Here is a 17,206-nt window from a genome sequence, read left to right on the forward strand (position 1 = left end):
TACCATCCTCAATCTTCAGGAAAGGAAACACGGACTAATGGTCTTTTAAAAATATACCTCACCAAGCTTAGCCTCCAACTTAAAAAAAAAAGGACTCTGTCAAGAATACAGCCCAAAAACTTGCCAACCAAGCAAGTAATTATGCTGAACCCCCTTGGGCACTCTCTAATTAGATGTCCTGGGTCCTCCCACTTCTTAGTCCTTTAATACCTGTTTTTCTCCTTCTCTTATTTGGAAGTTGTGTCTTCCGTTTAGTTTTTCAATCCATACAAAACTGCATCCAGGCCATCACCAATCATTCTATATGACAAATGCTCCTTCTAACAACCTTATCACAAAATCTTCCTTCAGCTTAATCTCTCCCACTCTAGGTTCCCATGCCACCCCTAATCCCACTTGAAGCAGCCCTGAGAAACATCGCCCTTTATCTCTCCATACCACCTCTCAAAATTTTTGCTGCCCCAACAATTCAATACTATTTTATGTTATTTTTCTTATTAATATAAGAAGGCAGGAATGTTAGGCCTCTGAGCCCACGCTAAGCCATCGTATCCCCTGTGACCTGCACGTATACATCCAGATGGCCTAAAGCAAGTGAAGAATCACAAAAGAAGTGAAAATAGCCGGTTCCTGCCTTAACTGATGACATTCCACCATTGTGATTTGTTCCTGTCTCACCTTAACTGAGCGATTAACCTTGTGAAATTCCTTCTCCTGGCTCAGAAGCTCCCCCACTGAGCACCTTGTGGCCTCCGCCCCTGCCCGCAAGAGAAAAAACCCCTTTGACTATAATTTTCCACTACCCACCCAAATCCCGTAAAACCGCCCCACCCCATCTCCCTTCACTGACTCCTTTTTCGTACTCAGCCTACATGCACCCAGGTGAAATAAACAGCTTTGTTGCTCACACAAAGCCTGTTTGGTGGTCTCTTCACATGGACGCACGTGATAACGCTTGGCTGACATTATTTTTTAGCCATTCAGTACTCTGAGTCTTGTGGGAATAGAATGATTTTCTTAATGCACATTATTCTGCATTCATCAGTCAGTTTTGAAAGACAAGGATGATACTACCAGACTAGAGAAAACATTTTGGAGTCACAGAACAGGCAACAGCCAGTCTCTCCCTGACCCCATTCCCACATTAGCCTCTCTTTTCTAGAAAGATGCTGCAAACCAAGGGCTGAGTGAGAAGAATGGTTCATTTCCGAACAATTCAATCTGCTCCGGGAAACAAGGGATTAGCCTGTGGAAGAGTGAGTTATTTTAAACCACTCTGCATTAAAATCAATGCTCTGGAGGGTCCAGCCTGCCACAGGAGAATTCACTCTAATTGCTACAGACCAATGGTTGTCAATATAACGTTCCTCCTATCAGCAAATAATAGCATTGGGTAGGGTGGGGTGTGGGGGATGAACTCAATCTCCACAGGAAGACATAGACCAAATGTGATGGCTATATTCTTTTCAAGTGCCTCAGATTTAGAATCCTTCTGATCCCAAAGTGTGCTCACCATACCTCTCATGAGTCAAATTGCCATTTTCCCAGCAGTAATCATGTGTCCGGGCTTCTGCCATTCAGCTCTGTTGAGTTAGAAAAGCCAAAGGAATGGAACAACAACAACAAAAGAAAAGCCAAATGATTCAGCCACAATACAGAGTGAATCAGCAAAGGAAAAAAAAAATGTAGGAAAAGAGAATCTGTGTGGTGTCTTGAATAAAAGTGCCTTCCAATAAATTTGGTGAATTGTCTTCAAGGGAATCAGCTGAATGTGTTAATCATTTATTGTATATCATAACTGTCTGGCGCATACATGATTAGCTGAAAATAATATTTGTGGGTCCACTGAGACTCTGAAATGATGCAGAGGAGAAGCTAGCTTTTGCAGAAGGAGCTCAACTTTCTTTGCTAAAGTTTTCCTTGGAGCTTCAAAGGCTGTTTCTGTATTGGCTGCTATTGGCATGAGAATGTAAAAGGTGTGGGGGAACTTTCTCTGGAAAGGACCTTTCACAGAGAATCAGGAAAATAGGAACCAGGCCTCAACAAGGAAATGCTGTCTTTCTTTTTTTCTTTTTCTTTTTTTTTGAAACAGAGTCTTGCTCTGTCACCCAGGCTGGAGTGCAGTGGCATGATCTCGGTTCACTGCAACCTCCAACTCCCAGGTTCAAGAGATTCCCCTGCCTCAGCCTCCCAAATAGCTGGGACTATAGTTTCCCACACCATGTGTGGCTAATTTTTGTATTTTTAGTAGAGATTGGGTTTCTCCATGTTGGCCAGGCTGGTCTCAAACTCCTGACATCAGGAGCCGCCCCCCTCGGCCTCCCAAAATGCTGGGATTACAGGCGTGAGCCACTGTGCCTGGCCTCCACCTCTATTTCTTGTCCTTTTCTTCTCTTTCATGTGTGTGCATGTATGCGGATAAAGGTTTGAAACCCAGTTCTACTCTGAGCTTCAGATTCTTCATCTATAAATTGGGAATCATAATGCTAATATCCCCAACTTGTCAAGGGGGTTTTCATGGACTGATGTATATAAAGCACACGACTCATGAAGGCACTAGAGAAATCTACTATTACCAGGGCTCAGTTCCTGCCTGAGTGATTTCCTAATGACAGAAATCTTGGCCTAGGGACTTAGTGGTTTGGGAATAATGGGAGATGGATGGTCAAACCTAAGAAGAAGTCTCTATCAGGGGTGCACTTGAAGTTTTGAGGTCTAATGATTTTTTTGAACCTCTTTACAAGATGTATAGAGGTTGGAGTTTGTGGTTAACCAAAGTTTTGAATTGCTCAGCTCTGTATTTAATATTCTACAGAATGGATTTATCACGAGTAGGCTTGGAGGAGGCCCAAAACTTTTTGGACTTTGCAATAAACTTAGAATTCAGAGAGAATGTCTGACAAGAATCATCCTGCCATGGGTCCAAAGAGAGAAAAATGCTTCCACCATGAAAGAAAAAAGGAGTTCAGTTGGTGAATCTTCAGTTACAGTAAACACAGGGTGGTGATGGGTGTCCTAAGTGCAAAGGTACCCACACCCAGCTCCTCATCAGAGTCACTGGAAGAATTTTACGAAAATATACAGGTTCCTGAGCCCCACCCTGGATATTAAAGGGGACACAGATAGGCTCAGGATCTCATTTCTTTGTTATTAAAGTGCTAAGATGATTCTGATGATCAGTCAGGTTTAGAAACAACTCAGAAGGTAGATGGCTCAGGCCCATGGACTCCAGCTGTAGAAGTGATTTGTTGAGAATCAGCTTCTTTACTCCACTTCCCTTTGCAGAGATCTGACCCACATCCCTCCAGTATGATGTAAGAAAGATTTAGGAAAGTCTTCAGAGGCACTTGGAGCTGATTTGCACTTCAGAGGCAGGGATTTTGGAGTCCATCCTGAGAGATGACACTGTCTGACCATCAAGGCCTGCTGTTGTTTGGACATTTGACCTCTCCAAATCTCATGTTGAAATTTCATCCCCAGTGTTACAGTGTTGGGAGGTGATGCCTAGTGGGAGCTGTTTTGGTCATGGGGCTGGATCCCTGACAAATGTATTAATTCCCTCCCTGAAGTGGGGCAGTGGGTGAGTTCTCACTATATTGGTTCCCATAAGAATTGGTGGTTGAAAAGAGCCTGGCACTTCCCTTCCTCTCTCTTGCTTCCTCTCTCACTGTGTGATCGCTGCACATGTTGAATCCCCTTCACCGTCCACCATGAGTGGAAGCAGCCTGAGGCTTTCACCAGGTGCATAGTCTTCCAGCCAGCAGAATCATGTGCCAAATAAACCTCTTTTCTTCATAAATTCCACAGCCTCAAGTGTTCCTTTAAAACAACACAAATGGATTAAGACAAGGCCACTATCATTATCAAATGTATTTATGACATTCGAGTCCCACACAGTGACCCAGCCTTTATGATCACATCTCCTACCAACTCCTGCTGGGCACTCAAGTGTCTCCCAATATCCCTTGAACTTTTCTAATTTTCTTTGCATCTTCCTCCCTAATCTGCAATGAGCTCCACTTCACTAACACAGGCAGCATAGTTTGTGGATGGCTGGCTTTGGAATTAGGGCAGGTTGGAATTCTGGTGTAGCTGGGAGCCAAATTGCACCATGTTGTCAACCCCCTAGGGAGGCAGAGCAGCAAGAGTGAATAGGCCTGAGTCATGGCCCCATAACACTCTCATGTGATGCCTGCTGGGAAGACATACATTTCTATTCTGTTCATTATTATTTTTGGTCTCTATTCAGAAACATGAAAGAATATCCTATCGACTAGTAAACCAACCATTGTAATATAGCTGATAAGGGTTGCAATAGAGGATGCACTTCGTGTTAGGAGATTATATCTGAAAGAACCAAAACCAGGCCCAGGAGCAAGGCCTGAGGAGTTTCCTGAAGAAGGAAATGCAGAAGCCAAGTATATGAGATGAGTGGCACTTGGCACTTGAGGAAGCAACGAAAAGATGCCTCAGATAAAGGAAAATGTGTCAGGAAAGGCACAACAGAGGTGGGAAACAAGCTGGGCTGTTTGGGAAATTGTAGTTCAGCATTGCTAAAGGGTAGGGTATGAGTGGTCAGTGGGAAGCAATGAGGCTGGGGCTTGGGAGTGGGTATTGTGAGGGAGAAGGAAAGATGTAGTAGCATGATGTTCCAATCAGAGACCCCCTCCCCAACATGGAACCCCTCACCACAGAACACCCCACCATAGAAATGTCTACCATAGAACCCCCAACCATGAAATCCTCAGCCATGGGGCCCTCCACCATGGAATCCCTCACCATGGAGACTTCCATGTCTTTAGCAGCTCTGGGTGAGGAAGGAGGCTGAAGCCAAAGATAGGTGCTATCTAGTTCCCCCTACTATTTGCTTCCTAATGGAGAACTCAGATTCACAGAGGGGCTTTGTCCACTGTCCTGACCAGCTGGATTTCTTTTGAGGTAGACAGAAATCCCTGTGTCTCCTATGGACTGTGGGAGGCTGGCCGATAGGCTTCTCAATACCACTTCAACGTTATATGAATGACTGCATATATTTAACCCAAGCCCTATTAAGATAATGGGAAAAAAGAGATTTATTTTGGTTCAAATAATCCCCAAAGAGTGATCGGAGTCAGGGGAGAAAGCAGGAGAGAAAACCATCCCACCAGTTTTTTTGTTTTTTGTTTTTTAATATGGAAACAATTTCAACTATCTCAGATGAATAGTGTCTTCTCTGGTTTAAAAACCTATTAGGCACCAATTCTCCATATGCATTCCAATTCCTTTGGGATAGGAGGATTTTCTTTTCCTCCCCCCGTTTCTTTCCAGGACTTTGGTCACCTACTGAGCTTGGACCATGCCGGTTTCATACCTTCTTAGCTGCCTGTGTACTGCTAGGTACTCCCCATCAGGTCACCTCATTCTAGTCTTCCTGTGAGGTATCATCCCCATTTACAAATAAAGAAACAGACAAATAAAAATTAGAAGCTACTTATGTACTTACTTTTACTGCTTGATGGGTTATCATTTATGGATATTTGTTTTTGGTTGTTGTTGTTTTGTTTTGTTTTGTTTTGAGTTGGAGTCTCGCTCTTGTTGCCCAGGCTGGAGTGCAGTGGCGCGATCTTGGCTCACTGCAACCTCCACTTCCCAGGTTCAAGCAATTCTCCTGCCTCAGCCTCCTGAGTAGCTGGGATTACAGGTACCCCCACCACGCCCGGCTAATTTTTGTATTTTTGGTAGAGACGCAGTTTTGCCACGTTGGCCAGGCTGGTCTTGAACTCCTGACCTCAGGTGATCTGCCTGCCTCGGCCTCCCAAAGTGCTGGGATTACAGGCATGAACCACCATGCCCGGCCTGTTTGTTTGTTTGTTTTTGAGACAGAGTCTTACTCTGTCACCCAGGCTGGAGTGCAGTGGCATGATCTCAGCTCACTGCAACCTTTGTCTCCCAGGTTCAAGCGATTCTCCTGCCTCAGCCTCCCAAGTAGCTGGGAATACAGGCGCGTACCACCACACCTGGTTAATTTTTGTATTTTTAGTAGAGACGGGGTTTTGCCACGTTGGCCAGGCTGGTCTTGAACTCCTGACCTCAGGTGATCTGCCCGCCTTGGCCTCCCAAAGTGCTGGGATTACAGGGGTGAACCACCGTGCCCAGCCTGGATATTGGTTTTTACTCATGGAACCACTGTTTAGGTCAAGAACTAGAACTTCTTCCCCAAATTATTAACTCCTCCCTCCCCACCTCTCTGAAGCCAGGTTCCAAATTTGTCCTTTGTCTCTTACTCCATACCACTTCCCTGAGATTCTCTCGTTATAAAAAGGAAATAGAACAATAAGAAGAATGAGTGACTTTCCTATGATTGTGTAGATAACGTCAGAGCTGGGACTTGAACCCATGTGTGCAAAGTCCTCTTATCTTGGTTGACTTCCTCCTTTCAGCTTACCTAAGTCCTTTCAATCTTTCAAGGCCAATCAAATGCCATGCTTCTCCATGGAGTCGTTTAGACCTCCCCTGCCTCACTGATCTCTTCCTCTACCTGGTAAGTTCCTGCCCTGTCTGTCCCACTGATAAGACACTTAGCAGTAGTTTCTGGCATTATTTATCATTTTGCATTCTTGTTTCATCTTCCCTATGATTTCATAAGTTTTTCTGGAACTCAAGGACCACAACTTATACCTGCTTCTCTTCCCAGAAACTTGTAACTGATCTGCACATAGAATAGACAGGATAGTGGGTTTCTGTGCTCTGCTCTGGAGTCAGACTCCCTGGATTCATATCCTGGTCCTGCTAGTTGCTTGCAGTGTGACGTCAAACTACGGAATCTGCTCACACGCCTTCCTGAAGAGTTGTTGAGAAAATTAAAGTACATAATATTTTTCAAGTGGTCAGTACAGTGCCTGGCACACATTTTTTTATTATTATTATACTTTAAGTTCTAGGGTACATGTGTACAATGTGCAGGTTTATTACATATGTATACATGTGCCATGTTGGTGTGCTGTACCCATTAACTTATCATTTACATTAGGTATATCTCCTAATGGTATCCCTCCCCTCTTCTCCTACCCCACAACAGGCCCTGGTGTGTCATGTTCCCCACCCTGTGTCCAAGTGTTCTCATTGTTCAATTCCCACCTATGAGTGAGAACATGTGGTGTTTGGTTTTTTGTCCTTGTGATAGTTTGCTGAGAATGATAGTTTCCAGCTTCATCCATGTCACTACAAAGGACATGAACTCATCCTTTTTTTATGGCTGCATAGTATTCCATGGTATATATGTGCCACATTTTCTTAATCCAGTCTGTCATTGATGGACATTTGGGTTGGTTCCAAGTCTTTGCTATTGTGAATAGTGCTGCAATAAACTTATGTGTGCATCTGTCTTTATAGCAGCATGATTTATAATCCTTTGGGTATATACCCAGTAATGGGATTGCTGGGTCAAATGGTATTTCTAGTTCTAGATCCTTGAGGAATCGCCACACTGTCTTCCACAATGGTTGAACTAGTTTACAGTCCCACCAACAGTGTAAAAGTGTTCCTATTTCTCCACATCCTCTCCAGCACCTGTTGTTTCCTGACTTTTTAATGACCACCATTCTAACTGGTGTGAGATGGTATCTCATTGTGGTTTTGATTTGCATTTCTCTGATAGGCCTGGCACACATTAATCACTCCACAAAGGCCAGATATTTTTAGGAGCCCAATTTGTTGTTAATAGTGAATGATTCAACTGGTTCTCAAGGTTAATATATATAGAGAGAGGATGAACTCGGAGATAGAAAATCTTTCTATAGGAAACAGGTCTAGGAAAAGTAACACACAGTTGGAAGGAAGCCGAATATTCAGTCGGACTGCCTCACTTCCCCTCCATCATGTCCGCCTTGCCATAGACTGCAATAATGGCTCCCCAGTGTGCAGAGCATTGAAATGACTAACAGCTGAGCAGTCAAGGACAGAGCAGAGTCAGGCACCAAGGCTGTCAGGCAGTGTTCCTGCTATTAAGTCACGCAGAAGGGGCCAGCTTTGCCTCTGAGCCTCAACAGCAGCTAACGCTGTTAGGGTGAAACATAGATCCATTTGGGCCCTAAACCCTGGTGTTTAGTCAAGACTCTAGAAGGTCAATGGTTGAAGAGAAATGTAAAGCTGAAGCAGGAGTTTCCAAGGAGATAGCCAAGCAGGCAATATTTCGAGTCAGGAAATATACTTCTCTGGATGCATGTACATATATTTTAGTGAAATGGCCCATTTCTTCCAAGGACTTCATATGACAAAAACTTGCCTTCCTTTTGACTTTATTCCCATACAAAATCATGAAGAAGCAGGCTCTTATGAAACACACAATGCTTACGGCTTTCTTCATGTGCATTGTCAACCTGCAAAGAGATTCTTCTCTAACCACTTTCAGATAGTTTGGGGGAGAGTTTTGAGATGGGATTTACATACAGATCATTTTTGTTGCAATCCTGTGAGCTTTAGGACATCTGTTCTGCAGGCCACAGGAGGCATTTCTCTTCAGCATCAGAGCTAAGCACAATGGAACTTGGACATGAGGAAAGTCAGGTGGGTAGGAAATTGTCACAACCTAAGATCTTGGAATTTATAGGGAGTTGAGACGTAGAAGAGGAAAATGGAGAAGCTTCAGGTAATAAGATTGGGTGGACTGATGGGGAAAAATAGTAGAGACTGCTGAGCTCTTTCAGAACACAAGATCCCAGTCACTGGGGGCATACAAAAAGGCAAAGTTCAAGCCAGCAATAAGTATCAGGAAAAGCAGTTGTAACCACAAAGCCAAGAGTAAGTGGGGGCAGAAGGGTCATGAACCATTACCTTTCATGCAAAAGATAATTACAAAGCATCGACCTATCACCAGAAATATTTACTGTCTATAGCAATGCCCATGAATTATATTATCTCATCAGCTTTCCCTCTCTGGGCCTCAGTTTCCCCATATTTAAATCTGAAGAACTCCCAGCTTGAGTTAGTGCCCCTCCTCTGCTTCCCCAGACCTCTGTGTTGTAACTTTCTATCAGTGAGTCTGTCTTTCTAACTATACCTTGAATTCCTAACAGTAGGACTGTGTTTTATTCACCTTTGCATCCTCAAAGCCTGGTCCAGGGCCTGGCATATAACAGGTGTTCCATCAATATTTCCTGACTAAATGGTCTCTAAAGTCCTTGGAGGACAGAATCAGAATGACTGGATCGGTTATTCTAGGACTGTGACCTCTGCAGAGTTCAACATAAAGTGAGGGCTAAACAACCTTCCCAGCAGCAGTCCAGCAGCAGTCCAGCAGCAGTCCTGAGCAGGCTACTTCACTTGAAGCACTATAGCCCTCTGCTTCCCATCCTCTGTATTACCATTTCCAAATATCCTCTTTGGTGACAGTCTAAAGTCTTGTTTTGCTTGCTTCAAACATCAAGGTAGGGGTTTTGTAAATGTGAAATACCAACTATCCCTCATACCAACCATCCCTCTGGTTTACTTCCCTTTTCTCAGGCAAGTCCATAGGCTTAGGTCTTGCATAGCTCTTAGATTCTCTTGGTAGAAGATCCTGAGCTAAAGATTCAAATGTAAGAAGTTTACTGGGAAAGTGATTCTAGGGAGCACTGATAGGGCAGCAGGAAAGTGAGACAGGAAAGGGAAGAAAGATGATATAAGGTGTGTTAATGAGCTGGGGGCAACTGAGGCTCATTCCTACTGAAGACTCTTGGGATACTCTGGGGAACACACATCAGAATCGTCCCCCATAAGGAGTGAGGGAGCTGGGGTATTTATCCACCAACTCCCATCTAAAATCAGTTGAAGGCTCTTTCAGGGTTGGAGAGGAATAGTCTCCCACCACTACTAATTTGACTCATGCACTAGTTGAACACACTCCTGCAGCCAGAGAAAGCCCCCAGGTGCTTGTAGAAACCATCAGGGCTGGGTGCAATGGCTTACATAGTGGCTATAATCCCAGCACTTTGGAAGCCAAGGTGGGAGGAGGATAGCTTGAGGCTAACAGTTTCAGATCAGCCCAGACAACATAGCAAAAACCAGTCTCTACAAGAAAAAAAATATAGCCAGGCATGGTGGTGCACACCTGTAGTCCCAGCTACTTGAGAAGCTGAGACAGAGGATTGCTTGAGCCCAGGAGTTCAAGACTGCAGTAAACAATAATCGCCACTGTACTCTGGTCTGGGCAACAGAGCAAGACCTTGTCCCTAAAAAGAAAAAAAAAGTGAGGGAAAAAAGCCATCATCATGTACAGCAACAGTGAGATTGAGGGGATATGGGTAGCCATACCAGTACCTTATGCTACTCATCATAGCTACGACTAAGACTTCTGGACTCAAATGCCCCAAAGTCTTCCATTCTTTCCTCCTAGTTTAGTCTACTTGGATTGAAATATGAAGCTCTCCAATTTCCCTCTACAACACCCTGACAAGTGGACAGTCAGTCCCTGCTTGAATACTGCTAGTGTCAGGGAACTTACTGCCTCTGCAAGGCAGCACATTCTATTGCTGAAATAATTGAGATACCAAATTTTTTCTTTTTTTTCTTTTTTAGATTCCACAATTGTCATCTTGTAATTTCCAACTTAGTTCTACCCCTTGGAGTCCCACAGAATGATTCTCCTCCACCACAGCAACACTTGTGTGTGTGTGTGTGTGTGTGTGTATATATGTGTGTGTGTGTGCAACAAGGCTGTTTATTTCACCTGGATACAGGCGGGCTGAGTCTGTCTGAAAAAGGAGTCAGCAAAGGGTGGTGGGATTATCATTAAGTTCTCATAGGTTTGGGATAGGCGTACAAAGTACCTTCTTAAGGGCGGGGGAGAATATTACAAAGTACCTTCTTAAGGGCAGGGGAGAACACATCCTATCAGTTAGGGTGGGGCAGGAACAAATCACAATGGTGGAATGTCATCAGTTAAGGCTACTTTCACTTCTTTTGTGGATCTTCAGTTGTCTCAGGCCATCTGGATGCATTCGTGCAGGTCACAGGGAATATGATGGCTTAGCTTGGGCTCAGAGGCCTGATATTCCTGTCTTCTTACATTAATAAGAAAAACAAAACAAAATGATGGTGAAGTGTTGAGGCGGCAAAAATCTTTGGGGGTGATATGGAGAGATAACAGGTGATGTTTCTCAGGGCTGCTTTGAGCGGGATTAGGTGCGGTGTGGGAACCTAGAGTGGGAGAGATTAAACTGAAGAAAAATTTTGGGGTAAAGGGTGATATTGTGGGGTTGTCAGAAGAAGCATTTGTTATATAGAATTATTGATGATGGCCTGGATGCGGTTTTATATGAATTGAGAAACTAAATGGAAGACACATGGTCTGAATAAGAGAAGGAGAAAAACAGGTATTAAAGAACTAGGAATTGGGAGGACCCAGGACATCTAATTAGAGACTGCCCAAGGGAGTTCAGCATAATTATTTGCTTGGTTGCAGAGTTTTTGGGCTCTATCCTTGAGTTTTTTAATGCTGTCATATACCAGGCCAGATTGATTCAGGTAAAAATAACACTCTTCATTAAAAGATATACAGAGTCCTTCTTTTTCAGCAGTGAGTAAGTCAAGGCCTCGGCAATTTTGGAGGAAAGAGAAATGCAAAGCCAGCAATTGTTTGTTAAAGAAGGACTAGAAACGGCTAGGAGAGAGTGAGTGAGATTGTGTGGTGGAGATAGCTGGGGAGAGGTAGAGGGTGGCATAAGAACGGGAACGAGAATAAGAGTGAGTATAAAACTAAGGAATAGGACTTTATCAGGGTGAAAGTATTGGAGGGCGCCCTGCTGCAAAGATCATCTATCCACTCTAAGAGGGAGTTAAGAGTGGTGGTTTGGGGATAGCACCAGGAGATATCAGCTGTGATGGCTTGGAGAAACAGTGTAAACTGGCAGTGTAAACAAGGGCAGGGCATTTATGAGTAGCTGAGAATGGTGAATAGGAGTATGACTAGACAGAAGATAGTAAGGATAAGTTTTGTGGGCGCAGTCCAAGTAGTGGGGGTGACTGTGTAAAGCCCTGTTGCAAAAAGTAGGGTAAGGATGAATAGACTTAATAGAATGAAGGGATGTATTAGGCTCATGAGGGTTATTACTGTTCTTCAGAAATTCCAGTGAGTTTAAGGGAAGTAGGGGAGAGTACCTGGGACTTCCAGGAGGAAGAGGAGAAGTCAGGCTGGCTGTCTGACAGACACAGTTTTATTCTGGAATGGTGAACCCAATGGGGAAGGTCCTGCAGGTGGATGGCAACTGGGGTACTATAGATGACTAAGCAGGGTCTGGTCCATCGAGGCTGTAGAGTTTGAGGGGTTAGATTCTTAACAAGAACTGATCGTCCAACTAGGGTGTCTTCATATGGCTGGAAATCTGGAGTAGGTAAGAGAAGATTAGCAGCCTGGCGAATTTCCTGTCTAGCCTGTTGGATGACTGGAAGGCAGTCGCCCAGAGGGACACAACAGCACTTTTAATAGAGTTTCTAAAACAAACTGGTGTTTTCACTGTGAATCTCCTTCTCTGGCCCAAATCACTCACTGCCTTTACCATTCTTACTACAATGTGGTTTTTAGACCAGTGGTTCTCCAAAGGGGGCAAACTTGCCTCTTAGGAGGCATTTGGCACTATCTAGAGACGTTTTTGGTTGTTACATCTAAGGGAGAGTGCTACCGGCAACTAGTGGGTGGTGGCCAGGGATGCTGCTAAGAATCCTACAATACACAGGACAACCCCCACAACAATTTTCTGGCCCAAAACATCAAAAGTGCCAAGGCTGAGAAATCCTGTTCTAGGCACATCATCATCCAGGCTACTCCTCTCTGCTTTATATGGTTTGTCATATAAAGCACAGTGCTCAGAACTTGGTATGTGGTACCTGCAAGGATAGGACCAAAGACAGCATGAATGCATGGGAGTATCAAGAAAATATCTTCGGACTGGGCACAGTGGCTCACACCTGCAATCCCAGCACTTTGGGAGGCTGAGGCGGGCAGATCACCTGAGGTGAGAAATTCAAGACCAGCCTGGCCAACATGGCGAAACCCCATCTCTACAAAAAATACAAAAAATTAGCCAGGTGTGATGGCTCATGCCTGTAGTCCCAGCTACTTCGGAGGCTGAGACACGAGAATTGCTTGAACCTGGGAGGCGGATGTTGCAGTGAGCTGAGATCATGCCACTGTACTCCAGCCTGGGTGACAGAGTGAGACTCTGTCTCAAAAACAAAAAACAAAACAAAACAAAACAAAACTATATCCTCTCTCACTCTGAAAATGAGATTCATAGTAGCAGCTAAAACATTCACCATATATCCCTCCTCCTACCCAGTCTGTGGTCAGGGAAATGTTCCAAGTCCTATTGAAACAAATTGCTCTCAAGCCAATGATTAAGAAATAAAAACAAAGATATAAAAACATAAAGGGAAATCTAGAAGGAAGCAGAGTTCCCTCTGAGCATCTCCACAATGCTTTAATCATAATAAATTGAATCAAATTCATTTTGGTTTATTTTTTACCCTAAAGGCATAACTCCAGATCTTCTCTACCAAATTTTTGTCACCTGAATAAATGATAAATTGTCTCTCATATTTTCACCCAAGACACTCCCAAAAATATCAAACAGGACACAGCAATGTTGATCCATTTCTTGACCCTTTTTGGGTAAGGGTGAATTGACCAGCTATGAATCCACTTAATTGTAGATTACATTTATTTACCTGATATAAGGAAACACCAGGTCCAGATATTTTTACTACTAAGTCCGACCAAAACATTAAAGAAAGAGTTAATTCCTATTTTATTCAAACTGTTCTAGAAAATTGGGAGGGGGGTGGAAGATGGAGGCACACTTCAGCTTATTTCATAAGGCTAGCACAATCTATCTAAAAACCCAAACCTTTTGAGGACAGCACATGAAAAGAAAATTATAGGAAAATCTCATTAATGAACAAAAGATGTCAAATTTCTGGAAAATTCTCAAACTGAATCTAGCTTTGAGTTTTATGTTTTATAAAGTGACTTGAGTTTTATTTATTCCATGAATGGAGGATGATTTAACAACAGAAAATCGATCACTATACCTCACCACATTAATAGATTAAAGGAGTGGGGAATCAAGAATGAGCATACAGGGACACGGGGAACTTAAAATGTTCTTCTTGGGTATTGGGTATGTATGTATTGGTTACTATTTGCTGTGTAACATGCAACTGCAAAATTCCAGTTATGTAAAATAAGCATTTGTTTTCATACATTTTAGGGTAAGCTGGGGGTTAGCTATTTTAGGCTGGGCTCAGTTGGGCAGCTCAGCTTTAAACTGCAAGTCTCTGGGTCAGCCAAGTGACCACAGCCTAAATGTCTTTCATTATTCTTGGATTAGTTGGCTAGCTGTTGCAAGTTTATCTCATGGAAATGTGGAATATTATGATAATTTACTCAACAGGACAAACACACTTCAAGTTCCTGTTGCATAGTTTCTGCCATCATCCCATTTGGCCAAAGCAATTTGCATGGCTGAGTTTACAGTCAAGGAATGGGGAAGTATACTCTGCCTTTTATGGCGTGGATACAGAGAGGAACATAGAATTGGGCCAATGACTCAATTATATAACAGGGCCTGTATCAGTGCATTCTTGCATTGCTATGAAGAAACACCTGAGACTGGGTAATTTATAAAGAGGTTTAATTGGTTCACAGTTCCACAGGTTGTATAGGAAGCATAGCTGGGGAGACCTCAGGAAACTTACAATCATGGCAGATGGTGAAGGGAAAGCAGGTAGGTCTTACATGGCTGGAGCAGGAGGAAGAGAGAAGGGGCGAGGAAGTGCCACACATTTTTTTTTTCTGAGACAGGGTCTCGCTCTGTTGCCCGGGCTGGAGTGCAGCAGCACAATCTCGCCTCACTGCAACCTCCGCCTCCTGGGTTCACGCGATTCTCATGCCTCAGCCTCCTGAGTAGCTAGGATTACAAGCGTGTGCCACCATGCCCAGCTAATTTTTGTATTTTTAGTGGAGACAAAGTTTCACCATGTTGGCCAGGCTGCTCTCGAACTCTTTGTTTCAATTGATCCACCTGCCTTGGCCTCCCAAAGTGCTGGGATTACAGGTGTGAGCCACTGCACCCAGCAAGTCACACACTTTTAAACAACCAGATCTAGTGAGAACTCTATCACAAGACAGCACTAGGGGGTGGTGCTAAACCATTAGAAACAACACCCATGATCCAATCCCACCAGGCCCCACCTCCACACTGGGGATTACAATTTGACATGAAATTTGGGCAGGGACAAGGGCCACAAGGCATGTGGGTATTTTATTTATAATGTATATGTATGACACATATACATTATATGTATGTAAAATGCGGTATTCACAAAACATTTCATAATAAAAATTAATGAAATTCACACATTAAGCACATTTTGGGGACCCTTTTTATTTACTAGTCTCATAATCCTATCAAAGAGGAAATGAAGTTGGCTTGGCAGGAGTTGTTCTTCATGATTGTCTCTTTCATCTTTTCTTTTTTCTATTCTTTAAACCTCTTCCAAAAAGGATTTAAAGAGGCTTACAAAGCACCAAGAAAAAGTAAGTTCATGATAAATAAAACAAAGCAAAAAGAAAATAAGGTTTCCAAAGCAGGACAGAGCAGGAACCACGTTAGCACTGGCCTGGATGTTCTTTGTTTCCCTCTTCTGATCCTCTTTCCACCCTTCTCTACTTGTTCTATGTTCCCTGAAGGGCTCCTGTGTCTCCTGGCTTCTCCTATAGCTACAGGGCTCACTGGGTTCTGATAACTGCTCTGTCCTCCTGCTGCTTCAGGCCTAGAGACAGGTAGCACTTCACGTGAACCATCCCTTGCTGGCTTCCTTCATCCTGCCATACCTTTGTAACGTACTCCTTCACTAAGCCCTTCTTACTTCACCCTTTGGAAGTTGCCATGTTTCCTGTCAGGGACCCTGACTGCAACTGCCCACAAATCATATGCCTTAATTCTATATGCCTGCAAGATGTGGGTCTAAGGTCTTAGAGTCATCATCAAGTGGGAGACAAAATCAGTGAAAGAATCCCATCTCTCAAGAGCAGCAGACATACTGTTGACACCAAAATGGGCAAGAAATTTTCTCTGTGGGTTCTCAAAGAGAGGACCATTGTGGTGTAATCCCATTCTTTTCTCTTACAAACCATCTCTAATCCACTCAGGTCTCAGTCCTCATATCTCTTGGTATCCACACTCACTGAGCTTATCCAGTCTCACAGCTTTAAATATACACATGCTGATGAATCCCAGTGGGTGCCTCCAGTCCTGACTTTCCGCTCAATTCATTTTCACTATCTAACTGCCTATTTTTTGGATATCCAATAGGCATCTCGAGTTCTTTCTATGTCCAAAACAAAACTTTCAATGTTTATTCTGTAATCCTCTCTTCCCAGTATGCCCTCATTTCAGTAGAGGGCTCCAGCATCATTTGCCTGGTTGCTCAGGGCATGTGTGTGTGTATGCGGGGGCGGGACGAGTGGGGTAGCAATGGAAGAAAACTGTCATCCTTTTTTTTTTTTTTATAGTGACATGGTCTTGCTATGTTGCCCAGGCTGTTCTTGAACTCCCAGGTTCAAGCGATCCCCCTGTCTCGGCCTCCCAAAGTGCTGGGATTATAGGCGTGGGCCACCATGGCTGGCCCTGTCATCCTTGATACCTTTTTTTCTCACATTCCGCATCCAATCTGTCTCACGCCATGTTGGCTCAGATCTTCAAAATACATTCAGAATCTGACCAGTTCTTGTGACCTCCATCACTACCACTCCAGCTCAAACTACTACAATCTCTCATTCTACTATATTTATTCCTAGCTGTTTTCCCTTCTTCTATTCTTGCATCCTGGAAGGATCAAAGGATTATACCTCCATCAGCCAGTGTAATCCTTTAAAAATATGTCATATCATATTATCTCCTGCTCAAAATCCACTAACTGCTTCCCACCACACTTAGTCTTCACCATGGCCTACAGGGCCTTACATGCATGATCTTGTCCCTAGCATCTTTATTTTCTGTCATTCTTTCCCTCCCTCCTCCCCTCTCTCCCTCGTGCCCTCCCTCCCTCCCTCCCTCCCTCCCTTCCTGCCTCCTTCTCCCTCCTTCCAATCCAGTCATAACAGCCTCCCTGATGTTCTGTGAACAGGTCAAGCACGCTATTTGAGGCCTCTGGACATTTGCACTTGTTTCCTTTGACTGAAACACTCCTG

The sequence above is a fragment of the Macaca fascicularis genome, chromosome 4 (assembly GCF_037993035.2).
Source record: "Macaca fascicularis isolate 582-1 chromosome 4, T2T-MFA8v1.1".
Lineage (NCBI taxonomy): Eukaryota > Metazoa > Chordata > Mammalia > Primates > Cercopithecidae > Macaca > Macaca fascicularis.